Source organism: Triturus cristatus, chromosome 6 (genome assembly GCF_964204655.1).
Source record: "Triturus cristatus chromosome 6, aTriCri1.1, whole genome shotgun sequence".
Taxonomy (NCBI): domain Eukaryota; kingdom Metazoa; phylum Chordata; class Amphibia; order Caudata; family Salamandridae; genus Triturus; species Triturus cristatus.
This window is the reverse complement of record NC_140589.1, coordinates 1525875769-1525903080: the sequence shown is the minus strand read 5'-3', so window position 1 is coordinate 1525903080 and position 27312 is coordinate 1525875769. Positions and strand designations below refer to the sequence as shown.

At 44.9% G+C, this 27312-nt stretch overlaps 1 protein-coding gene across 3 annotated transcripts in view; it reads left to right on the top strand.

Annotated features, from left to right (window-relative positions):
- The first annotated feature begins 3262 nt into the window (after window positions 1–3262).
- The window catches only part of LOC146821630 (synaptosomal-associated protein 25), a 232138-nt gene continuing 208088 nt past the window's right edge, over window positions 3263–27312 (top strand). Inside the window, exons 1-3 of one of the 3 annotated variants that reach the window (XM_085612678.1) lie at window positions 3268–3415; window positions 26082–26137; window positions 26244–26372. The gene's annotated coding sequence lies outside the window, so the exon portion shown is untranslated. Of the gene's footprint in view, window positions 3416–26081; window positions 26138–26243; window positions 26373–27312 lie in introns of all 3 variants that reach the window. The other 2 variants (XM_085612679.1, XM_085612677.1) reach the window with 2 other exon arrangements.

The window sequence follows — 27312 nt, the reverse complement described above, 5'->3', positions numbered from 1 at the left end:
CAGGCAATCCAAGCACAACGAAACATGAAACCACTCCACCGCACCTCCCTGGAAATGAGGCACAATGTCTGGTGCATGTTGATTTGCGTCGCACCAGATAGTTCCGGTCACACACAATGAAGTGTTGCAAACTCAGTACCTCCCTGGAACTGGGGCACAACATTTGTGTGCGTTGATCCGAATTGCACCAGACCGTCCCTGTCACACACAATGAAGAACTGCAAATCCTGTACCTGCCTGGAAATGTCCGGTGCGTGTTGATACGGGTTGCATCAGACAATACCGGGCACACACAATGAAGAGTTGTAAATTCCATACCTCCCTTGAAGTGAGGTACAACACTTGGTGTACGTCGATATGGGTCACACCAGACAATTCCGGTCACACACATAGGTGCAAGTTTAGCAGATCTGCACCAGGTAGAATGATGCACCACTATGGGTACATCCTCCCTCCGAGGGTTGCAACCTGTGAGTCGACAACCGCACTCATTAAATATATCAGCCAGTGCAGGACCTACCCTGGGTATGTGTTATACCTTTTTACAGGGCACTCACAGGTACAAAACCTAAACCAATCAAGTAAGCACCACTTCCTGGCATATGTAGGAAGGCCGCATGAGCTTTCCCGCTGCATTAGAGTGGGAAAGAACCTGCTTCCTAAGACCATGAAAAGAGAATCAGCAAAAACCGGGAGAAAAAAAAGCAAAACATTTTACGGAAATCCTCTAAGAGGGGCCATATCCAAGACTATGTCTTGGCTTGAAGTTATTGCTTTAATCTCAAAACTTTTTGTGATTAACACATGATGTTCAATTTAAATGTGCTTTGATTTTAATAGTTGTCTGATTTGCTCATTGACAGTCCTAAATAAGTCCCTCTGTGTTGTGACGAAAAGCTTTGACTGCTTGTCGTGATTATTTACCTATCACCATTCTGTCAACTGACTTTTTGTGAATAGATGCAAAACAGTAGGACCTCCAACTTGATATTGATATTGGAGAACACTGGCTATACAATAAGTGAAGGACCTCTAGTTGTAACTTTTGTGTGCCTCTCTCGTCTTTCTACATACATAATTTGGGGCATGGTGACGGTTGACGCAGGGAGGGTGGCACCCTTGAAAGGAATGAAAGTGCGTGTGGCAGTTTGTCACATAACCATTTTTGTTTTGTGATTAGATTTGCCAATTCAACGATAGTTGAAATGGTCAATATATGTTGCACATATATGTATTCTGAAATCCCAAAGTTAGCTGTCTTACAAATGGCCATAAATGTAGCACAGCTTTTGGGGAGAGAGTCCAGAAATAGACAGACAGACAGACAGACAGACAGACAGACAGACAGACAGACAGACAGACAGACAGACAGACAGATAGATAGATAGATAGATAGATAGATAGATAGATAGATAGATAGATAGATAGATAGATAGATAGATAGATAGATAGATAGATAGATAGATAGAACTAAAGGGCAGGTGCCAGAAGGGCTGCTCTGACAGGCTAGTGTGTGGGACAGTTTTTTGGCTGTTTGTGGGCCTGTTTTATGGCCTGGTGGCCAGTTTTTACTGTTGATTTTCCTGATATTACCACAAACGTTGCCCCGCAGTAAGCACAAATGCATGCAGTCCCCCCAGACTTTGCAAAACACCTACGTACAGCATGTTTTTACAAGTTAAAAAGTGTCCTGATTTGGAAATGTGGACCACTTTCAGCTATCTGATTGGCTAATGGGGGCCATTTTTTTCCGGGTCGAATTTTTGTCACTCATGCCTGGATGGACAGATGGATGTTTTGATGATACTTTTTTAAGTTTGCCTCAAGTGTGGATTAGACAACTATTCAACAAAGCTGGGAAATATATATGTTATATGTTTTATGTCTAAATATGCATATATTCTAAGGACCCATTGACTAATATCATTGGCATTAAAGTCTAAGGTCTGACAGGAAAAGAAAGAAACATATGTAAGATGGTATAACAGGTGACTGAGCATCTTATATGATTATTTTTGAAGTGTGTGGCTGAGTAAATGTCCACCCCCTTAAACAGATTAGGTTGGATTAAAAATCACACAAGGTAAATTAGGAAACTGTGTAAAGATGATGATGCACAATATTTTTTAATACCATACATATAAGATGGTAAGTCACAATATGTATGAGCAGAGTGCTGAATGCTTCCAATGTATATCAGCTAAGAATACACTTGGTAACATGGTCTCACTATAGTATTAGAGGTTGCATTTTGCAGTGACCTCTAAAAGGGGTGAATTATTGAATCATGTCCACTATTCTTGCCAAGAAGCATTATAACAGAATATTCCTTCCGTATTTTATGTTCCTACGGGTTCTATATATCTGTTAGAAACAGGTAGGAGAGATTTACACCTCTTGCCTCGATTAAACTCATTTAATGTAAGGGTTAGTAGGGAGGGAGTTTATGGCCCTGAGGAAGTCGAATGACTCATATGGGGAATACGTCTTTGGCAGAAACATGTAGGCGAGATTAAACGTTGAATCCATTCTGTTACATGATAAATCCAGATTTGTATTTTTAATAAGGAACCGGATATCCACTGATAAAGATAAACCTAGTGTTTATCCACAGTCGTTGTGAACTGGAACCCTCGACCTTTTCAATAGGAATACTTTATTACGAGCTCCTCCCCTTTTTTACTTGGTTTAGCCCATTCGGGCAATATTCACCTACCCGGGTGAGAGGAGGCACCTATGATGAAGCGTGCCGCCATATGAAAGGTGAGGTGTCTCTTCTAATATTTAAGTTATACCCCTGTAGGACATGATGCTAAGCCTTCAACAGAGGACTGACTGACTCTCGAGTCATTGCTCTTCTGTGGTGTGAATCGAATGCTATTTTCAGCTCTGGACAAGAAATCCCTCGCTTGCTGTAATACAAACGTTTAAACCGTGAGACACAATGCCCTCCTCTGCAGGGATACCCCACTTCTGACCCCGCTTTGGCGAAACATATCCCCTGAATCATTTCCAGCTTCATTAACAAAGCAGGCACTGGGTCGGAGCCTGATGGGAAGCCTGCCTTGGTGCATGCACCCCGTCACACTGTCCCCGAGCTACGTAGATTAGCTTTGAATAGAAAACAGAAGCAAACGCAAAGGACTGCGGTGGAGTGCAGCAGCAATGACTGATGACGAGTCAGGCTCCAGCCTACGCTGCTGCCGCCGCCCCCGCCTCCTCCCTCGTGATATGCCCCCTCCCCTTTTCTCTTCTCTTTGATGAGGGCAGAGCGCCATTCCAGAGAGGAAGGCAGGAAGAGGAAGAGGTCGGAAACATCGCCTCTTTCCTCCCCGCTGCAGAGAGCAGTCTGAAGCGTGCAGACGGCCGTCCTCATTCACCACATCTGCTTCATTTAACCCAGCGGTGCTTCCAGGTAAGGTCATCCTCTCGCGCGCTGGTCTCGAAACAGACGCATCGCTTTTTTTCATGCTGACATCTGTTACCTCCACATCAGGGCTGCAAGATGTTTAAGAAAAGAAGGGTGTCGTGTTCCCTCTCCAAGCTTTTGGGGGATATTCTTTAGAAGTCTCTTTATTCCTCGATGGTCGGGATGGTCTTTAAACGAGCGGTGGACAGAGAGGAGTGTGTGCTTTGTGATTTCTGCCGTCGGTGGTTGCGCCTCAGCAGCTTTTTTTTTTTATTGATGAGGCTGTGTGCTCTGCTGATGTTACTCTATGCAGTGTGCGTGCCTGTCTGCAGACCACTCTCAAATGGAGGCGGAGGCAACACCACGGAGAGCCTCGACTCAGGAGGGGCTCCCACGAAAAAGTCCAGTTGGCTCGCACCGAGTCCGTCCTGCTGCGGCTGCTGTTTGATATTGGGTGACCGATAAGAGCTTGAGGGACAGATCAGCACCGCGGACAGCTCTGGGTGGAGCCCTGTGCGTCGCGCTCTCTGTTGCGGGCTGAGGCCGGTGTTATACTCTTGCGCCGCGTGCGGATAGTGTTCAGCACCGTGGACAGCGCACTGTACTGACCTTTGCAATTGATTCTGCTCCTCTTTCGTGGTATATGGAGTTTAGACAGGCTCTCTTGGGTTCACTTGGTTCCTGTCCCACGAATTCCGTTTTTCCGCTCGGGTGGCGCTACTTCGTGCGATAGAACTACCTCCCCGAGGGTCCATGCTCAGTGGTTTTTGTAGATTGTACTCTTGAGTGCGTTAGGTCATGCCGCCTCCAACGAGCACAGGGCCGCTCTGTGCTGGGTGCACATCTGGTGTGAGTGGAGAGCGCGGTCCGAGAGCCCGTGGAGGTAAACCCGGGCCCCCGGAGCGCGCACTACCCAGTAATGTCGCAGGCGGTGATTCAGCACCTTGGACATCGCTCAGCCAATGCTACAGCGCTGCAGAGACAGTGCTGCAGCCCTGCGGCACACCATCATCTCCACCGCCCAGACAGACTCACTGTGCCGCAGCAGCGCGCCTCCCCCGCCATCCGCTGTTGGGACCGTCCCCACTCACGTCCCAGACCCCCAGCTTCCGAAGACCGGTCTACCCTGATGAATTCCCAGCGCCTTTCACTCGTCACGCTTCAATGAACCGATGCATATTTCCAAGAGAGTTGGTAGCCTACACTGTTGTCCCAGATGCGTTTTTACAGTGCAGGCACAACTGTTTAGGAAAAACGTGCGCCCCCATCGGCAGATGGTGCCTTTGGTGGCGCCGTGAATCCCAGTAGCATAGACCACACACGAGTCGTGACTGCTTCAGATTCCTGAGGCATCCCTCGCGCACATTGATTATACTGGGTGAGCGCTGCCAGGGCGGGGACATACACTGAATGCCTCTTCAGTGCTATTTCCAGAGGAGCCAAGATGTGCCATGGCACTTTGTGCCAAGGCGCTGACCTCCAGTGATGGCATGCGCTGCTGACCGGACACCATGGCGCGTCAAGAAGGCTGCCCTTATTAATATTCGGGTTGTTCATTCACAGGAGTGTGGTCTGCACGTCCCTCTGGACAGGGTGGACCCCCACCTGGACTCTGATTGGTTACATCCCTTGCTGGGTAGGGTCTGAGGCCGGACACGTCTGCAGCTCGTTTCCAAGCTCGGGGCTCTCTCACTAGGGGGCTCGAAATGACGCACACAGCCTGTCGTCATTTACTTTATCCTACTCTGAGACATGACACGCATACTAATGTCTTGCTATTGTAGAGTTAACATTTCAGACCATTCGTTGTTTTAACAAATGTAAAAGAATGTAATAATATTAATTGAGAGGCTTTTATTCCCATGTTTTTTTTTGCTCGTAGTTGTTTCCTCAGACTCCTATTCACCACCAACCTTCCCTGTAGCGTGGAATGAACGTTTCTCGAGGATTCGTGGCAGACACCACGAGCATGCACCGTTGTCCATTTGATTGATGACGCGGTTTCGGTTAGTACGTGCTTCCGCCTTACCCGCATGATTGACGTGGGACTTCAGCCAACCAACGCCCTATCTTTGTATTCAGTTTTTCCTCTGGCAAAATGCACCTTGTCCGTGGTTTTAAATTTCATTTTCCGTAACTGGAAAAACGGGAAAGACCAGTGCATTTCACTCATCGCGTAGGAGAGACCGAAACCGTGCATTGACGCAGGGACGTAGCAGTTTTTCGAAAATTAAGCCATAGTCCACCACTCCACCGTATTCCCCTACCTCCACCAGACTCATCTTTATTCATGTAACACTCACCGATAACACACCCTGCAGCTCTTTCCTTGTGTGTGAAGCATAATTTAGGGCCGCGAAGCATTATACAACGACTAAAAAGCATCGTTTCCAAAAATAAGGATTTAAGATGGAGGACAGGAGCCAAAATGTCGCTGCTCCAAAACCCCAATGAAAGTCAGAACAATCCAACCTGTAAGATAAAGTTAAGATACACCCCCTGACGAAGAAAGGTCGAATATCGTCGCAGCAGAAAAAAAATAGGCTCTGGATTTCCGCTGACCAGGAACCAATGTTTTCACTGGATTTAGCTTTCGGCTCATTGGTTTATTGGACATCTGAAGAACCGGGACTCCAGTTGCAGCTTGGAGTTGGTGTCCAACGCTCTCTATTGGTTTTATTTTACCAAAAGATGTTTCCTTATTTTGGCCGGTTGAACATAGTCATCAAATGTTCTAAAAGCCACACGCCGAGGTTGGCTCCAGTACAAATAATGTATAACTAGTGAGCTAGAATTTTCACACAGGGTTATTTAATGCATAAACTTCATACATTCATACCGTAGGCGCAATCAGACATTTACACAATGCGCACGAAGGGTCCCTAACTAGGGGGCATATCACCCTCCTTTCGATACAGAACATTCTGTTGAAATGTGGAGCCTCCAGCCCCCGCAGCGTGCCTTTTGCGAGCCTGGCAGACGGGGTGGCTGTTCATCTCAGCTGCAGGGCCGGTTATGCAGAATAAGCTCCCAAAATGTTGAAACCTCCCAGGCCTCTGCGTAGTTGCGTCAAACCGAAGCCACCGGGACCGCCCGATTTACGTGCCTGGTCACCGGTAATTAATGCTGTTTTTCCCAGCTGCAGGAGAGTGCGGGGGTGGAGAGGGGGCGGGGTTGGGGGGGGGGGGGGTGGAGAATGAAACAAACGTGAGGAGGAGGAAGGTGGGCAGAGGCGTTCCAACATCGGCGGTTAAACATTTCTCGAACAAGCAAGGCTCTGCAAAACACCGTACCCAGATAGATAGATTAGATAAGATTAGATTAGATTAGATTAGATTAGATAGATAGATAGATAGATAGATAGATAGATAGATAGATAGATAGATAGATAGATAGATAGATAGATAGATAGATAGATAGATAGATAGATAGATAGATAGATAGATAGATTGATTGATTGATTGATTGATTGATTGATTTAAAGGGCAAGTGCCAGAAGGGCTGATTTTACTGGCCAGTGTTTTGTGGGTTTGTGGGGCTGTTTTATGGCCTGGTGATAGGTTTTTACCGTTAATTGCTGAGATATTACAACACAAACTGTGTCCTACAGGTTAACAGAGCTCACCCTGCATGTACGCCGCGATTCCTGGCTGTAATGAAACCACTCTAATGGTCCCCTGCTTACTGAATAGGCAAGCCTCAGATATAGCATTCCAAAGGATACACGAAGAACCCAGTGCAAACGGCACACACAGGAGTCACCCAGATGTATGATGCCCCAGGACATGATAATGCATGAAACACACATATTCCTGCTGAAGCAAGTGGAAACAGCAGAAGGAGGCACACATACATATTGTGCACCAAGTGAATACATCAAGTGCAGAGCTGAAACACACTGCGCGGTACATTCAATGTGAGATTCTTGTGTGGAGACCACCCAGAGAGCGCATGGAGCAACCAATGCACACAGAGCAGGTGCAACAATCGAATAGTGTCCGTGATACCAATGTATGCCTTAAAGTCTGGAGTCAGAGCCTGTATGTGTGGTACATAATGTGCATTCATACATTATATGCATAATGCATAAACCTCAAATAAAGCAGATCCAGGGGGCGCACATAGCATGCACACATGTGCATGGTGCACCCAGTGCATTATTTATGTGCAGGATTCACATAGTGTGCATGGTGCATCCGGTGCAGTCATCACCTGACAGAGTCACATAGTGTGCATGGTGCATCCAGTGCATTCATTATGTGCAGGATTCACATAATGTGAATGGTGCATCCAGTGCTTTAATTATGTGCATGATTAACATAGTGTGCATGGTGCATCCAGTGCATTCATTATGTGCAGGATTAACATAGTGTGCATGGTGCATTCAGTGCATTCGTCACCTGACAGAGTCACATAGTGTGCATGGTGCGCCCAGTGCATTTGGCACCTGACGGAGTCACACAGTGTGCATGGTGAATCCAGTGCATTCATTATGTGCAGGATTCACATAGTGTGCATGGTGCATCCAGTGCATTCATTATGTGCAGGATTAACATAGTGTGCATGGTGCATTCAGTGCATTCGTCACCTGACAGAGTCACATAGTGTGCATGGTGCATCCAGTGCATTTGGCACCTGACGGAGTCACACAGTGTGCATGGTGAATCCAGTGCATTCATTATGTGCACGATTCACATAGTGTGCATGGTGCATGCAGTGCATTTGTCACCTGACGGAGTCACATAGTGTGCATGGTGCATTCCAGGGCATTTGTCACCTGATGGATTCACATAGTGTGCATGGTGCATCCAGTGCATTTGTCACCTGACGGAGTCACATCGTGTGCATGGTGCCTCCAGTGCATATGTCACCTGACAGAGTCACATAGTGTGCATAATGCATCCAGTGCATTCATTATGTGCAGGATTCACATAGTGTGCATGGTGCATCCAGTGCACTTGTCACCTGACGGAGTCACATATTGTGCATGGTGCATACAGGGCATTTGTCACCTGAAGGAGTCACATAGTGTGCATGGTGCATACAGTGCATTCATTATTTGCAGGATTCACGTAGTGTGCATGGTGCATACAGTGCTTTAATTATGTGCAGGATTCAAATAGTGTGCATGGTGCATCCAGTGCATTCATTATTTGCAGGATTCACATAGTGTGCATGGTGCATCCAGTGCATTCATTATGTGCAGGATTCACATGGTGTGCAAGGTGCACCCAGGTCATTTATTATGTGCAAGATTCACATAGTGTGCATTGTGCATCCAGTGCATATGTCACATGACGGAGTCACATAGTGTGCATGGTGCATCCAGTTCATTCATTATGTGCAGGATTCACATAGTGTGCATGGTCTATCCAGTGCATTTGTCACTTGATGGAGTCACAAAGTGTGCATGAGGCATCCAGGGCATTTCTCACCTGACGGAGTCACATAGTGTGCATGGTGCATTCCAGGGCATTTGTCACCTGATGGATTCACATAGTGTGCATGGTGCATCCAGTGCATTTGTCACCTGACGGAGTCACATCGTGTGCATGGTGCCTCCAGTGCATATGTCACCTGACAGAGTCACATAGTGTGCATAATGCATCCAGTGCATTCATTATGTGCAGGATTCACATAGTGTGCATGGTGCATCCAGTGCACTTGTCACCTGACGGAGTCACATATTGTGCATGGTGCATACAGGGCATTTGTCACCTGAAGGAGTCACATAGTGTGCATGGTGCATACAGTGCATTCATTATTTGCAGGATTCACGTAGTGTGCATGGTGCATACAGTGCTTTAATTATGTGCAGGATTCAAATAGTGTGCATGGTGCATCCAGTGCATTCATTATTTGCAGGATTCACATAGTGTGCATGGTGCATCCAGTGCATTCATTATGTGCAGGATTCACGTGGTGTGCAAGGTGCACCCAGGTCATTTATTATGTGCAAGATTCACATAGTGTGCATTGTGCATCCAGTGCATATGTCACATGACGGAGTCACATAGTGTGCATGGTGCATCCAGTTCATTCATTATGTGCAGGATTCACATAGTGTGCATGGTCTATCCAGTGCATTTGTCACTTGATGGAGTCACAAAGTGTGCATGAGGCATCCAGGGCATTTCTCACCTGGCGGAGTCACATAGTGTGCATGGTGCATCCAGTGCATTTGTTATCTGATAGAGTCACATAGTGTGCATGGTGCATCCAGTGCATTTGTTATCTGATGGAGTCACATAGTGTGCATGGTGCAGCCAGTGCATTCGTCACCTGATGGAGTCACATAGTGTGCATGGTGCATCCAGTGCATTAATTATGTGCAGGATTCACATAGTGTGCATGATGCATCCAGTGCATTCATTATGTGAAGGATTTACATAGTGTGCATGGTGCATCCAGTGCATTCATTATGTGCGGGATTCACATAGTGTGCATGGTGCATCCAGTGCATTTGTCACCTGATGGAGTCACATAGTGTGTATGGTGCATACACTGAATTCAATATGTGCAGGATTCACATAGTGTGCATGATGCATCCAGTGCATTCATTATGTGAAGGATTTACATAGTGTGCATGGTGCATCCAGTGCATTCATTATGCGCAGGATTCACATAGTGTGCATGGTGCATCCAGTGCATTTGTCACCTGATGGAGTCACATAGTGTGCATGGTGCATACACTGAATTCAATATGTGCAGGATTCACATAGTGTGCATGATGCATCCAGTGCATTCATTATGTGAAGGATTTACATAGTGTGCATGGTGCATCCAGTGCATTCATTATGTGCGGGATTCACATAGTGTGCATGGTGCATCCAGTGCATTTGTCACCTGATGGAGTCACATAGTGTGCATGGTGTATACACTGAATTCAATATGTGCAGGATTCACATAGTGTGCATGATGCATCCAGTGCATTTGTCCCCTGATGGAGTCCCATAGTGTGCATGGTGCATACACTGAATTTGTCACCTGATGGAGTCACATAGTGTGCATGGTGCATCAAGAGCATTTGTCACCTGATGGAGTCACATAGTGTGCATGGTGCATCCAGAGCATTTGTCACCTGACAAAGTCACAAGTGTGCATAGTGCATCCAGTGCATTCAATATGTGCAGGATTCACATAGTGTGCATGGTGCATCCAGTGCATTTGTCCCCTGATGGGGTCCGGTAGTGTGCATGGTGCATACACTGAATTTGTCACCTGACGGAGTCACAGCATTTGGATGGTGCACCAGTGCATCCCCAGGTGTAGAAGTCACATACAATTTGTTGATGCAGCAGTGCCGGCATTATACGCAGCAGTTACACACTGTGTGCAACGTGTATCTGATGCATATACCAGATGTAGGAGTCACAAACAGTGTGCATGTTGCATACTAATCCTGAGTAGGCATCATACTCAGCCTGTGTTACTCCAGGATACTTACTACACTCAGGAGTTACAAACAGGGTGCACGATGCACACACCAGATGTTTCAGAGCGCACATGATACACACATTGCATGCATTACCTGCAGTGTGCAGCATGCATCACATGCAGTGTGCATCATGACTAGGTGCATTCGATGCAATGTTTCAGCAAATCCCATTCAGACACGGATAACGACCAATCCAGTTGATTAAAAGGGCATCCATCTTGTGCGACGTGGGTTTTTATTCGATAAAAGGATGAATCCGTTCCATAGCATGCATTCCCCTGATTGATGTTTTCCTCAAGCCCTCATTGAAAAATAGCCACTCGCAGAGCCTGACATGGTTCGATGGAAAGATGCTGTGTCTACGGCATACATTACAGCATGTCCGGTGGACTTCAGACACACAGATGAGAAAGAGAAGGCAATTAAACATGCGACAAGCTCACTAATGATCCTCGGCTGCAGCAGGCACACTTGGCGGCTTCTACCTACACACATGCCTCGGCATTGCTGAGACATGATTCGTTATGTTAATCTGTGGGCAAGTGATAAAATAAACACATTAAAGAAGTGTTGGCATCTCCACCGCAAACACTGTCCCTGATGAGAGCCTACACAGTTAACCCAGCAGGCCAGGGTGCCACCCAATGCTTCCTGGGTGAACATGCACTAAAAATAGACAAATGTAGTGTATTTCCAAATGGTTCAAATACAGTGACGCAGAGTAAGCCATGTAGCATTTACATTGCATTCGACTGCTGTAGGCCTTTCTCCTATTTTTGTGAACGGATACACCATCTAATACCAGCCACGCATGGCAATATATGTTTTTTACAGGGTGACAAACCAAAATATGTGATTTCTTGCCATGAACAACTGCTTAACAATGACACAACCTTCGTGTTACTTTCCTTACCTTGTATTCTGTTTTAATATTTCTTGAAATCAGACAGTATTTGAGCTCTGTCTAGTGCCTCATACCAGTTTCTGATTTTCTGCAAAGAGTGGCATAGTTTCTGCAATGCTCACCTCTGCAAAAAGGGGCCAGGGTGGATCACTCCTCCCATTTATATGAGCAGCCCATGGTGGACATCCAGGCACAACCCACTCTTATTATGAATCACATTAGTCCAGATCCATATTTTACGTCCGAGGAAACTAGGTTAGCCAGTCTCTCAGCTAAACTGGGCAAGGCCCCAGGTCCAGATAAAATCCCTGGAGATTTGTTCCCTCACGACTTGGCAGTCTGGGTTCCCTGTGTCAATTGGTTGACTAATGCAGTAGCAGCAGGGGCCCCTATCCCCGACACTTGGAAAGGAGCAGAAATCATACCCATCCTTAAAAAGGGGGAGCGGGGAAACCCGGCAAACTAACGACCAATTTGCCTACTGGACACCCTGCAGAAAGTCTATACTCGACAATTGTTAAGTAAATTTAACAACTGGATTGAGGGACTAGAGATTGTGTCGCCATACCAAGCAGGGTTTAGGTCCAAGGTTAGCACTATCGACCAAGTCCTAAGGCTGCTAATCATCCTCTGGAAATTTACAAGACTCCGAGAGGGTCACATATATATTGCCTTCGTTGACCTCAGGGCAGCCTTCGACCTGGTTCCCCGGGGGCTGCTCTGGGTATACTTAACGGATCTAGCGGTCCTGGATGCCCTCCTCACCCAGATTATTAGACTCCACTAGAGCAATTATGCCCAAGTCTGTTGGAGAACAGGAGGGCAATTAACTGATAGAATTCTGATTGCCAGGGGAGTGAGACAAGGATGCGTCCTGGCCCCTACCCTTTTTTCCCTATATACTAACAACCTAGTGGAAGCTCTCTCCCTAGGGAATATAGATGCACCTAAACTGGACAGGGATAGGGCACTCCTATTTGCCGATGACACCCTTTTAATTACCTAGACCCTGATGGGCCTCCAGCAGCTCTTGATTAATTATAGCACTTTTTGTTTTGCGAAGGGTCTCAAAATCAACATCTCGAAAACCAAATTTATGACCGTTAGAACACACAAAAAATGTTAGCAAGCGATATCTCTGGCAAATGAAAAACTGGGATGAGTAGCTAGATTCGAATACCTGGGCGTAATGCTCAAGAGTAAATTGTTGTGGTCTGCACACATAGAGAAAAGAACGGTTGTGACTTAACACCAGGCCTCAGCAATATACAGGAGGTTCCAGGAAACAACATTGAGAGCCCTACTCCTGGCACTTGAACTCTACAAATTAAAGGCCCAATCAACCACGTTGTATGGGCAGACGTTTGGGAATATGCTATTCTAGATGCTCTCACCATAAGTGAAAACAAGTTTATCCACTCACTACTCCATCTCCCATCGACCACTCCCTTAATGCTGATGTTCTATGATGTCAAAATAAAAAGAGTTGGCGAAGTAACCAGACTAAGACCCCTTTTGAATTGGGTGAGGCTCTGGACCACGGAAGAGTTGAGGCCATACTAGATGGCTGTCTAGGAATTATTGGTCCTCGACAAAGTCCTGACATTTCCTTGGTTCAAACACATCCACCAATGGTTTGAGAAATTGGACCTTGGATCCTTTCGATCAGATCCCACCTCGTTGGAGGCTTCTTCTTAGTTGCTGCTCAAAAAACGCTACTGGGAGCATATATTCACTAGTCTTTTTCGTAGTTCCTCACTTGGTAGGCTGACAGATCCATTTTTGTCTATCAAGGACCTCCCATTTTTTGAAACCTTTCTCGACTTCTCGCCCCAGCAACTAGCAAAAATCTTATATTTTAAAATTTTGCTATAATACACTGGAGCTGGGGTCATTTACTGCCCTATGGAATGTGAACGGGTGCTTTGTTCACTCATCCAATTGCACTATGTGCTCGCTAGTTGCAAATAAATCCATAAACCATGTATTATTTTTCTGGGGTGCAGGGGTGCACTGCGAGCAAACTCCACTTTCCCTACACACCCTGGGCAAAAAAATTAAAATAAACCAATCTTTGCTCTTCATTTTTGTGACCTTTTTACAACTGTTTGCGGTTCCGGGGAGGTGATATTCAACACATCCAAGTGTGGGCGTTCGCCATAGGCCTCCTCCGCAACATATGGAACGAGGGCTTGAGAGACTCAAAATGGCGCATTGCAGCCAGTCTTGACCAGCGAGGTCTGATACATATTTGCTGGGGGGGGAGGGGTGAGGGGGGAGAGGTCGGTGGGTGACTGTGGTGGAGGTGCAGCTGAGGGATTAGGAATTTTGGGGTCAGTGTTCCAAATAACACAATCAGAGGCAATTATTATTTTCCTTGAGTTGATGTTACCTCAAAGTATCATGGAAATGTAATTGTAAATTTGTAAAGCGCATTAAACCATAGGCCTCAAAGCGCTGTAGGTTGATGTTACCTCAAGTATCATCTCAACGATATTATACAGTGCATTTATTCTATTATAAACATAACTCGCTCATAACATAGAACTATTGAAAGGTTAGTGGAAAATTATAACACTATTAGGTTTTGGATTCCATGTTGCAAATCTCAAGGGATGAATCATACTGGCTAAAAGCAGCAGAATGCATGGAAGCAAAGCAGGGTAGGACCGCCCCCCCCCCCCCAAACCTCCCCACCGCTTGAGTGATTTTGATGCAGCCCAGCTTTGCATTTTTTTTTAACTGCAATCAAATTAATTCCCTCCACAGCCGATGAAGGTGCACAACAGACACATGTGGTTTCTGGGCATCCCAGCAGTGAGCTGCATTTTACAGAGCGCACACACATAATCTCAACAATATGAGTCGATGCCGACTGTGGTCTGTTACTGATGTTTCTGCACAGTAAAGCCTGTGCTAGTAATAATTTACATTAGTCTAATGATGACAGGAGGGGGCCGAGGGGGGGTGGGAATCTAGGGGGAGGGCTTCATCTGGAGCTTTAGTGCTTATTGATTGGCAACACGAGCCATGCAAGGCTGTGCTCTCAGCAGCAAGGAGCTGGGGGCTGCTTTATTCACATTTTAATAATGCACCGTGTAAAAATCACCCTCTCATTCAACAGCCATTTATCTCTCCAGCACGGTGGCCAGAACACACGCATCTAAGGCCCACAAGAGTGGTCCTTCCCTGCACATAAATTGCTAAAAAGCATGCCCCTGTCTCAATGATGAATTTTCTTTATATCTATTTTGGGAAATGGAACAGGTTTATTCTCGGCCGCTTTTGACATTTAATATAAGCAGTCACGGTCTATGCTATTCATTTTTTAGCTATTTCAGATATTGTGATTTCAGCGCGTGAAAGTAATAATTGCAGTTGTACATATTTTAATGGAAGTCTGTGTATTTTTCATGGAACTCAGAATGCTTTTGGTTCAATGGCAGCTATTTTTTCAATCAGTCAAACAAAAGGTGAAGGGAAGAATGTTTGCAGATAGTCTAACTAAGGGCAATCGTCCAGGTAGTGTTCCAACCCAACAAGTCCGCCCATTGTGCCACTCTAGACAAAGGCACGCAATATGCAAACCACTACTGACCCGCACCTCATGGTAACGTCTATCCTGAACTGCGAGAGTAGGCCCCGATCAGAAGGGAACAAAGCAACCCCAGACCAGTTTCGCCCTTCCTAGGCTTCGTCAGAGAAGTATAGCTGGAATCCTATGGCGCAGTGAGTAAGTGGCCCACATCTGGGCATACCATTAGCCACTTATGGCGTTATATCAAATGTAAAAAAAAAGGGATAGGAGGAATGCTTGCCGATTGTCTAATCACTGGCAATCGCTCTGGAGTGGTATTCCAACACACACTTTTTCCCCCACTGTGCCACTCTAGACAAAGGCCCACCTTCTATAAAACAGTACTGATCCTCCATCTTATGTGAGCAGTCCATCCTGAGGCGAGGCCCCCTCGACAAGGAAACACAAGCAACCCCAGACCGGTTTTGGCCTCGTTAGTCGCTGTCGGCGAGTTCTATGGCACAGTGAGACTCCCCCCTTCTTTCTGTTGCAGAATAAGATCTAAGAATCATGGATATCTCTGGGGCTGAAGATGGCTATTGTTGCTGCATGAGTGCCCATGCTGCTCAACTAGAGTAGAATGTTGGTGTTGACAGTCACCTGCTAGCAGCACTTTACTTTTTCCCTTTTGTTGGAGAGCAGCTATGGTTTGTGAGCAGGATTCAATGTGTTTCCTGTCTTACAGTTCTGTTAACTGTTCTATGTGCTGCACCTTTCAAGTGGGGTCTGGAAGGAAGCAAGTCTTTTGTTGCGTCCAGGGACAGGTATGTGGTTGCAAGATTGGTGCTTTTACTTTTCGCCCCATTTTCATATCTAGGTTCTTAGCTCTCATGGAGGGAGGTAATAGTGTAGAATGGAGGGCGGTAGTAGAGTAGAATGGACATCAGCAGGCAGAGATGTCATGTATACTCAAGGGTCTTAGTGTGAGCTCATTGTGACTACAGACATGCCTTCTCAAATGCAGCTTTAGGGTGACAGATGCCCATAGCACCAACTGTAAGGAGACACACAAACACTGTGCAGTTGTTGAAAACGTTATCTGAAATGGTGTGTTGTCATTTTATTGGGGGAAGTGGGTATGCACACAGGAGGGGTCTTGTGCAAGCAAAATACTTTGGATATCGCAACCTACCCATTACTAGTTAGTTCACAACTTTTCCAAAATGGCAACGAATTCCAGGAGTAGTTTTTAAAAACGTTGGCAGCCAGGGTTATACAGGAGTACACAAATACATTAAATTTATACATGCAGAATGTCCACCAGAAGAATATTTCTGCATATATAAACATTAGCCAAACATACCTCACTTATTTTATTATTTTTTTTATGAGAAAAATATATTTTTCTGTTGGACAATCCTTCTACACTCAGACAAAAATTCAGAGTGATCCATCTCCATTCCTATTCTGGAAACATTCTTACTGTACTTGTAAATATGTGAGTCTTTCCATGGTGCAAAACCACTGCAAGTGGGATGCGAATGACTAGACGCATAGCCATTTGTGGGTGTCTACCTGAACTTGCAGTTAGGCCTTTCCCTGGAACACTCATAGTTCCGCCCTAACTCCAAATTGCCATTTGCTGCAATCCCATCCTATGGACAAAATGTTCATAGACATACATCCCATTTGCAATAGTATAATACCCACTCCCAATTCAGTGATACTGATTTGGGATACCCTCTCCCAACCTCAAAATCATTTGTTTGCAAACATCAATTGAACTTAGGAGAGCTAACGACTTCAAGAATCCTGTTCTTCCTAGTTTTCCCTGAGCAGGAGTCTAGTTGGCCTAAACTGTTCTTGAGCATAAAGTCTTGACATCTGTTTTGGTGACCACACATTTGCTTGGTTCGGCTTTATGAAATGGTCAAAATGTTGTTGGAATGTTTTTCTCACCAGTACAACAAAACATAAAATTGATTTAGAATACAGGATGAGTCAAAGCCTCATCTCTAGTCTTAGAAGTTTGTGGTTAGATGGTGTGAGCCTCATTATATACAACACCTTATACTATCTACCCCGGTCAATCTTAACGTTTGTCATATTTCAGGCATTTCTTAAGCATGTTTTCATCAGCCAACATCATTATGACCTTTTGACCTTCTAAAATGCAGTTGGGTATAGAATAATTACTTAGATCACACGATGTAAGTAGGTGGATTGTGTCGCTTTTCTGACTGTAGGTTTTCCATGGGTAGAAGATGAAGCGTGAGTGCGTTCCATAACTGGGATGAACGGCCAGTGAAGGCTGTTCATCCTATTGTAATATCTTGCTCTGTTGGTGCTTGCAGCTGGCAAGTATTTGGTGACTACAGGGGACTCAAAGGCATGTAGGGTGTGAATCTACTGAGATTGCAGCCTTTTGAAGAGGAAGCTTCGATGTTCTTTGCACAGTGCTTTAAATTCAACCCGTCCAGTAACTGGTAACCGGTGTAATTATTGTAGATCTGGAGAGACATGGCTTCTGGAATTAAGTCTTAGAAGAAAACAAGGCCATCTATTATAGATCTTCTATATCTATTTGATCAAGGCTGCTGGCAGTCCAGGAGCTGTCTATTTCCGTGGCACAATCTGGACAGGGTCAAAACTATCATGACCAGAATTCTTTGAGAACAGCAGCAGTGAGAGAAGATGTCCTTCAACACCCTGGGGCAGATTTACAAGCACCTTGCTCCACTTTTGCGTCACTTTTAACATGGGGAAAGTGACACAAAAGTGGCGCAAAGGGCTTGTAAATCTGCCCCCCTATTTTTAGGTGCCTAGTCTTCATTATTGTTAAGATGGTAACGCCAGGCATAGATCGATTGCATGGTCACTCATTGATCGATTCCATGACCATTCATAGAGTGCCACTCATAGATTGATCACTGTCATCATGACACAGGGGATTTGCAGATATTTCAACCTGGGACATACACTGATGCACTCTTGCTGTGGGTGTTTGTACAACAGTGATTTGCTAGTCCTCCCTTTCCTCATGTACCTTTTTTTTCTTTTTGCCCACTCTTCCATGTTGTTCTGGAGGAGCAGTGGGGGGTATGTTCTTTTTTTGTTTTGGAGGGCCACGCAGGCCCATAACCATATCCTGGCCAATTGTCCAGTTTAAAGTAAACAAAGAAAACACCTCCCACCCCTTTGTTGCTCTTCCACAGCAACACTGGTGACATGAGTGTTTTTGTTCTGAGGTGCCCCATACCTCTGCTTTTTTCTTCTTTACGCAAGGTGCATTCACATGCCCATGCTCTTTTTAGGTCGACTCTAGGCAGCGCATGCGCTGTCTCTCAACATGCTGTATTCAGTCTATGGGCTTACAGCCCGCCTCCAACTTCTGATTGGCTTTTGTCTGTGTCCTTTACAAACCCTTGCTTCTAATTAGAAAATGGTTCCTGCTTGTCCTATCCTTTTCCCCATTTTCTTCTTGTCACTCTCTTGTGGCTTCTGTCCCATTTGTTTGCTTAGTTCAGTGCTGGCAGTGAAATGCCATTCGGCAGGAGGAATGCACCACGATGGCCGTATACAGGAACAGTGTATGCCAAAGAGCCATCGGTACCCCTAATTCTAATATAATTGTCTGCATCATAGGACACTGTCAACCACAACATGTTACCGCTACCAGTACTACGTAACAGTATTAGACACAAATCTAGTGTGGAGTGCACGGTACTTAAGAGTAAATAAAACAGAGAATAGTTTTGACAAAAGCCCAGTAGTGGTACACATGACTGCCCGGGTTTAGCTATGACCCGTTGACTTCTCAATATCTGCCCTGATTAAGCAATATGACTGATTATTTTAATTTGCATAATCATCACACAGCCTACTCCATCTAGGACGAATTATGAGAGCCTGGTAACATTATTGAGAAAAAGAGGCTATTTTCTGAATGTACAACACCATTATTCCTTTAGAAGACCACAATAATTGTTACTTCCTAATTTTCATCTTGTGTCATCTTTCTTTGGTTGTGTGAATATAACCGTATATATCTGTTGGAATTTAAGAGAGTGCAAAACTACAAGATATCAGTGGAGTCCTGTGACATAAGTGTGCACGATGCCAAAGTTTTATTGAGTGATCCGAAACACATGATTTATTGAAAACCAAGGTTCTGAATGAATATCATAATCCACTACACTGGAGTGTTAACTTTCCTTTAAGTTTGGAAATTAGCAAGGTGATGAGAGGAATGCCTGGCAGGTGGCAAATTGAATATGGGGATGGTTATTAAAAGGCGTTTTAGAAGGTCAAGATCTTCAACTATTTTCCAATGAGAAAAAATTAACAATGTTTTTGAAGTGTTGAAGTAAAGCATCCTAGAAGTTTCATGCCCATACTTCAAATGTTCTTCCTCTCAAGGATGAGTATTTAAATATAGATGGGAGGAGTGATGAGGTTCATTAGGACTCGCCTTCGCAGCGCGCATGCGCTGCTTATGAGGGCCTTTAGCCGTCACTCTGCTCATTTTCAAGCACACACTCGTGCTTGTGGCGGCATCCACCTTGAGGGAGCATGCAGGGGCGCGCCACAAGCACGAGTGCAGTGCTTGAAAATGAGCAGACTGCTATCCCAAGCGCGCGCGTGCACCTCTCTCCTCGCCCACACGTCCCTGCCACACACTCGCTCCGCCTTCTCCGTCTTCTTTTTGCTCGTGCTTCTTGTTTGTTTTTGTCTCCTTACTCTAGGCGAACCATTGCTCTTCTCTAGCTTCATTTCCATTGTTGTCTTTTCACTTTCTCCATTCCTCCCTACGATCGAACCTCTCACTCCATTCATTTCCATTTTCTCACTGCTTTCATTTAAATTCTCTCATTTTGCTCTCTTCCATCTCCCCGCCTTTATAACACTTTCTCTTCCTTTGTATCTTTCTCCCATCTCTCACCTTCCCTCTTTCTAATTTCGCCACAACCCTCTTCCCATGTTTCCACTTTTCTTTCCTTATTTCTCTCCTCCCTCTGATTTGCCCCTCTCCAATCCCTGTCCGTCTTCCCTCTTTCCCTTCCTCCCTATCTCCTTTTCACCTCCCTCATGTCTACTTCCCTCTGTAACCTCTTTGATTTCCGCAACTTTCCCTCTTTCCCTAACCCCCACACCCGTCCCTCCCCGTGTGCTATTTTCCCTTTCACTATTACCGCCTCCTTAACCCTCTTCCTCTACCGCCACTTCAATCTTCTTTCATCCCCACTACCACATCTTCCCCTTCTCATTTCACTCTACACTTTCTCACCCCTCGTACCCACCTACTCCCAACCCATATTTTTCATCCCTCAAACTTCACCCTTTTCTCCCTGGCCCTACATTTTGTACTTTCGCTCCTCGCACACTATTCCTCAGGCGCGCACCTCGCTCCCGCCTGTCCGGGTTTGGAACGATGACGCTGCTTGGCTGGTGGATTCCCTTTTGAAACTAGAGCCCGGATTACGGGCTACACTTACCACATCTCCTTTTATCACAGGATAAAGCACAGTTGCGCTCAGGGAGGGGCCGCCCCTTACCTTGCCAATCACTTTAAACAGTTTAAGGGGGCAGATGAGAGCACCGAGTAAGTACAGAAAATTGTTAAAATTGGGCCTTGAAAAGGTGGTTTTGCATTAAAAAAAGGTACGTGTTGGACCTAAAAAAGTATGCGCTGGGTCAAGGATGGTAGGTGTTTTTTTGTCAATGTCCAGACCCTGGCAAGACAATATAGAACAAGCATTTGCAATGCAATATGTCTCACAGTTATGTATGTTTGAGCTATTGGCATGTAAATGGCTATGCTTTTTATTTTGGTATTAGTTTTTAAAACATAAATAAATGACATTGTCATTTACAATGGCAATAGCTTAAACTCGTGTAAATGCGAGACCCATTGCATTGCAAATGCTTGTTTTTTAAAAGTGAGCACTCTTAGCCTTAAGGGAGGTTATTGGGCCTGAGATGTACTGAGGAGCCATTTTGTTGACCCCCCCTTCATAGGTCAGTGTAAGAATCTTAAATTGGCCTCTTTATTCGACTGGTAGCCACTGAAGAGCCATTGAATTATGACTGATGTGACTAGGGCGACTTACGGAGCTTAGCCTGGTGCTGCGGTATGGATCCTCCAAAGTGTTTGATACAGTGTGAAGTTCACACCCTCAGCGCGAGAGATGCAATATCATAGTTTTACTGAGGTAAGTGCTGGGCTGCAGTGCTGAGGGCTGGCATTGAGAGAAGGTGTCAGGCTCTGAAAACATTTAATCATTAAATTCCTAGAGGTGATTGCAGCATTGATGTGCATATCAAAAGAGTAGCAAGGGTTGAGAGCAACACTAATGCTGTTTGCTTTCTTTGAAGAATGTAGATTGTGGCCAAAGATGCGAGGGTTTGTCCTTAAAGTGCTGCAGTTTGGAAGGGTTCAAGAAGAGGCAAAATACTTCTATCATTCAGGTAGAGCATTTATTAATTCATCCAGCTCTGAATGGACTGAAGCATGCAGACAGTATGCTCAAGTTGGCAGTAATCATTCCAATAAAGTCTGATATAAAGCTGTGTATCATCACCATATATATAGAAGTCTGGTCTAGTGGCCTTCACGCGGTCAGTCTATGGCCGTTGCGGGCATCGAAAGCTGAGATATGCATGCAATGTTTTTAGGGAATGACTGACACCACCGCAGTGAAATCACTGCAGCTGACTAAAGGGAATGAAGTAGGACTGTGTGACTCAAGATACTGAATGATGCAGAAACTATGAGGATCCGTAGGGCGCAGTCCACCAGTATGAAGATGTCACCTGCCGCTGCTCCGATGGTGGTTTCTGAATTGTGAAAGTTATGTCGTTGAGAAGTAATGATAGCTTGAAAAAGGATGGGCTATTGGTCAAAATTTGACTCCAACAACAAGGTAGAGGCAAGTGTTCTTGAGTCTAGGTTTGGCCCAAGTTCGGTTCAGAGTATCTGGCATGCAGCCTGTGAAGACAGCAGTTGCAGAGAGAGAGATAATAGCTTTGCTGTGAGTAGTACAATCACTTACAGGTTGGTAAGTGCGGAGCGTTGGAGACCTGCAAGTGCTGTAATAGGTAAAACAGGAATGAATGGCTAGATTGTTGTAATGTTGGACAGGAGAAAGTCCTGAATATTTGAAGTACCATTCTCTTGAAGGAGTGATCCGGGTGGATCTTGAATTGATCTTATGTTAACTTAGGGATTTGATTAGATTGAAATATTTCCATTGCACATTTTGTCCAGTACGAAGTCTGTACCAAAAAATGTAAATACAATTTGCAATGATAACACATGATCAATTACATTTTCCTATCTCAGGCAAAGTATTAATTAAAATGCAACATTCTCTTGACAATACATTACAACCTGCCGGACAGGTATTTGTATTAGCAAATTGAACAATTGATCAAGATTTAATATGTTAATATAATTTCTCCATCTTAAATTGATTTCGAAATTAATACGTCACAGTGTACTCTTCTAACTAAGAGGCAAACTCTGTGTGATTCTTTGAGCTTCACGAATCACTGCTTAGTTCAACACTTGTTCATTTTAAACCTTTCACTGCATGCGAGAGTTAATTGGGCGATGGGGCTAGGTGTAATGCCCTGTCTTTCTACCCAGCACTTCATTCTTTTGTTGTAAATTAGTACAGGACGATGGAATACTTTTGAAAAAGGACTCCAATAAAAGGACCCTCACATTCTACAAAAGGACTCTCCTCAGCATTACTCTGCCCAAAAAGACGGAAGGGAAATAATCACATTGCATAAAAAGTCCAGGCTTTGGGAGTACCTTCTGGTTAATGCTGGGAGGGGCACAGCACCTCTGTTTTTGGATTAGACCATTTCATCTGTGCCCATTAAGTGTAAAAAGGATTTGGTACAGGAGTGGAATAAGAATAAGAAGGAGCAATGCAAATAGTGTAAGGCTTGGCAGGAGGTCCAGGTCCAACTGTGCGCAAGGAAGGGGTGCACTGCCAATGACATGATACAGGACCACCCTGCCCAGTCCAGCACATGTTGATTCAGGATGATACAGGACCACTCTGCCCATCCGGCACCGGTTGGTTCAGGATGATACAGGACCACTCCCACCCAATCCGGCACATGTTGGTTCAGGATGATACAGGACCACCCTGCCCAGTTCAGCACACGTTGGTTCAGGATGATACAGGACCACTCTCGCCCAGTCCGGCACATGTTAGTTCGGGATGATAAGGACCACCCTGCACAGTCCAGCACACATTGGTTCAGGATGATACAGGACCACCCTGCCGAGTCCAGCACATGTTGGTTCAGAATGATACAGGACTACCCTGCCCAGTCCAGCACACGTTTGTTTAGGATGATACAGGACCACCCTGCCCCGTTCAGCACACGTTTGTTTAGGATGATACAGGACCACCCTGCCCCGTTCAGCACACGTTGGTTCAGGATGATACAAGACCACTCTCACCCAGTCCAGCACATGTTGGTTCAGGATGATACAGGACCACTCTCACCCAGTCCAGCACATGTTGGTTCAGGATGATACAGGACCACTCTCACCCAGTCCAGCACATGTTGGCTCAGGATGATACAAGACCACTCTCACCCAGTCCAGCACATGTTGGTTCAGGATGATACAGGACCACTCTCGCCCAGTCCAGCACATGTTGGTTCAGGATGATACAGGACCACCCTGCCCAGTCCGGCACACGTTGGTTCAGGATGATACAGGACCACTCTCGTCCAGTCCAGCACATGTTAGTTCAGGATGATACAAGACCGCTCTCGCCCAATCCAGCACATGTTGGTTCAGGATCATACAGGACCGCTCTCGCCCAATCCAGCACATGTTGGTTCAGGATCATACAGGACCACTTTCGCCCAGTCCAGCACATGTTGGTTCAGGATCATACAGGACCACTCTCGCCCAGTCCGGCACACGTTGGTTCAGGATGATAGAGGACCACTCTTGCTCAGTCCAGCACATGTTAGTTCAGGATGATACAGGACCACTCCTCCAGTCCAGCACATGTTAGTTCAGGATGATACAGGACCACTCTCGCCCAGTCCGGCACATGTTAGTTCAGGATGATAAGGACCACCCTGCACAGTTCAGCACACATTGGTTCAGGATCGTACAGGACCCCCCTGCCAAGTCCAGCACATTTTGGTTCAGAATGATACAGGACTACCCTGCCCAGTCCAGCACATGTTTGTTTAGGATGATACAGGACCAACCTGCCCCGTCCAGCACACGTTGGTTCAGACTCCGCCCAGTCCAGCACATGTAGGTTCAGGATGATTCAATAATATAACGGAAGACATTAAAGGATCCCAATGTTCAGATTTTCTGTTTAATCCTTCTGTTTATGATGGGTTTGTATGAACAGCCAGCCAACACGTGTTTCGTCACGGGGCCCAGTCGCCCCTGACTTCTTCAGGGCTGGAGAAAAGAACATATATGGAATGCATATCACAGATATGTACAGTATTGTCAATCTCAAGATCAAATGTAATCCTTAGTGACATTACAAAACGGTGGGACATGCAACCATCATTAAAAACATTTCGGTTACATAGGAAACTCGCCATATAAGAATAGAGTGTATCCCGAAAGGCCCAATCATTGGAATAGTGTGATAACGAACTCTCATTGTGTTTTTTGAACAGTCTTGACAAAGAGAGAAAAAGAAGTGTCATTCAGATAGCACGCGCAAGACATAAGTACCTCGTATTACCTTTGAAAGTGGTGAAACAGGTCGCAGTGATGTAGTTGTGTACAACTATTTTCATGCATTGTTCATAAGCGATTGTGCGTGAACGGCAAAAGCAGTGTGTGGGTGTACCTCTGAGAGGGATTTAATCAAACCTCTAAAACACCATTGTAAAAAACACGAGTGAAAATGGACGTGTAGGAGGTTAATAAACACCCCTACCTTCTCTATGTATTTCAAACACATCAGACCTGCAAAAGGCACCAAGGAACCAAAAGGGATATAAATTATAATCCAATCTAGAGGATATCTCTCATTAATTATTTAGTAGAGACATGTAAAGGAAAGTATAGAGCAACTAAGTAGGCTCACCTTATACCTGGTTATAATTCCGACCTAGCGGGTCCTACAGTCGATTGATTCCGGGGTAAACGGTAAGAATAATATCCAAAGAAGTGTAAGATGTCCTAGTAAATCGGTCGTAGTCGGACTAGTTCTAATCTGTGAGAAAATATATCTATGTATTAGTGTTAGCGCTAGTACAGGAGCCCATGAAGAAAGAATTCCCATGAAATATAGCTCCTTGGCATGGATATTAAAATCCTACCTCTCGACGAGTACATCGATGTGTCACGGCTTGTATTACTTTGCGTCTGGTTCCGTCTGTGTGTGGTGCGCATGCCCGGAAGTGAGAGATTTATAGCGACTTCCGGGTGTGTATCAAGGAAAGTAAACCACTAGACTGTGTGGATTGGGACCTAATTGGAAGCGCGCATGCCTGGTGTATGTTGTATCCGTTTTCGGTATTTGTCAAGACATATCAAACACAAAGGCGAAAAAAATAAGAAGAGTTTGAAATCAAAATGCAGAAGGTATACAGGAAACTGGTAAAACTGAAAGTTTTGTACAAATTTCAAAAATTTCGCTCACATATAGGTGTGGTGGATAGACGTACTGTGCTTTGCCTGTTTTTGTTCCGCTTTTTCGTAAATATGTGATAATTTTTTACCAGTTTCCTGTATACCTTCTGCATTTTGATTTCAAACTCTTCTTATTTCACTTCCGGGCATGCGCACCACACACAGACGGAACCAGACGCGAAGTAATACAAGCCGTGACACATCGATGTACTCGTCGAGAGGTAGGATTTTAATATCCATGCCAAGGAGCTATATTTCATGGGATTTCTTTCTTCATGGGCTCCTGTACTAGCGCTAACACTAATACATAGATATATTTTCTCACAGATTAGAACTAGTCCGACTACGACCGACTTACTAGGACATCTTACACTTCTTTGGATATTATTCTTACCGTTTACCCCGGAATCAATCGACTGTAGGACCCGCTGGGTCGGAATTATAACCAGGTATAAGGTGAGCCTACTTAGTTGCTCTATACTTTCCTTTACATGTCTCTACTAAATAATTAATGAGAGATATCCTCTCGATTGGATTATAATTTATATCCCTTTTGGTTCCTTGGTGCCTTTTGCAGGTCTGATGTGTTTGAAATACATAGAGAAGGTAGGGGTGTTTATTAACCTCCTACACGTCCATTTTCACGCGTGTTTTTTACAATGGTGTTTTAGAGGTTTGATTAAATCCCTCTCAGAGGTACACCCACACACTGCTTTTGCCGTTCACGCACAATCGCTTATGAACAATGCATGAAAATAGTTGTACACAACTACATCACTGCGACCTGTTTCACCACTTTCAAAGGTAATACGAGGTACTTATGTCTTGCGCGTGGTATCTGAATGACACTTCTTTTTCTCTCTTTGTCAAGACTGTTCAAAAAACACAATGAGAGTTCGTTATCACACTATTCCAATGATTGGGCCTTTCGGGATACACTCTATTCTTATATGGCGAGTTTCCTATGTAACCAAAATGTTTTTAATGATGGTTGCATGTCCCACCGTTTTGTAATGTCACTAAGGATTACATTTGATCTTGAGATTGACAATACTGTACATATCTGTGATATGCATTCCATATATGTTCTTTTCTCCAGCCCTGAAGAAGTCAGGGGCGACTGGGCCCCGTGACGAAACACGTGTTGGCTGGCTGTTCATACAAACCCATCATAAACAGAAGGATTAAACAGAAAATCTGAACATTGTGATCCTTTAATGTCTTCCGTTACATTATTGAATCAACTGTAAACCAATTGCTATTACGCACGCCATACAGACTTAAAACGTGTGCACAGTGTGGTTATGTTTGTATAGTGAGCCGTGGCCCACTACTAGAGGGTTTAGGGGTTTTATCCCTCTCCTGTAGCACCGTTTAGATATACACTTAGCAAATG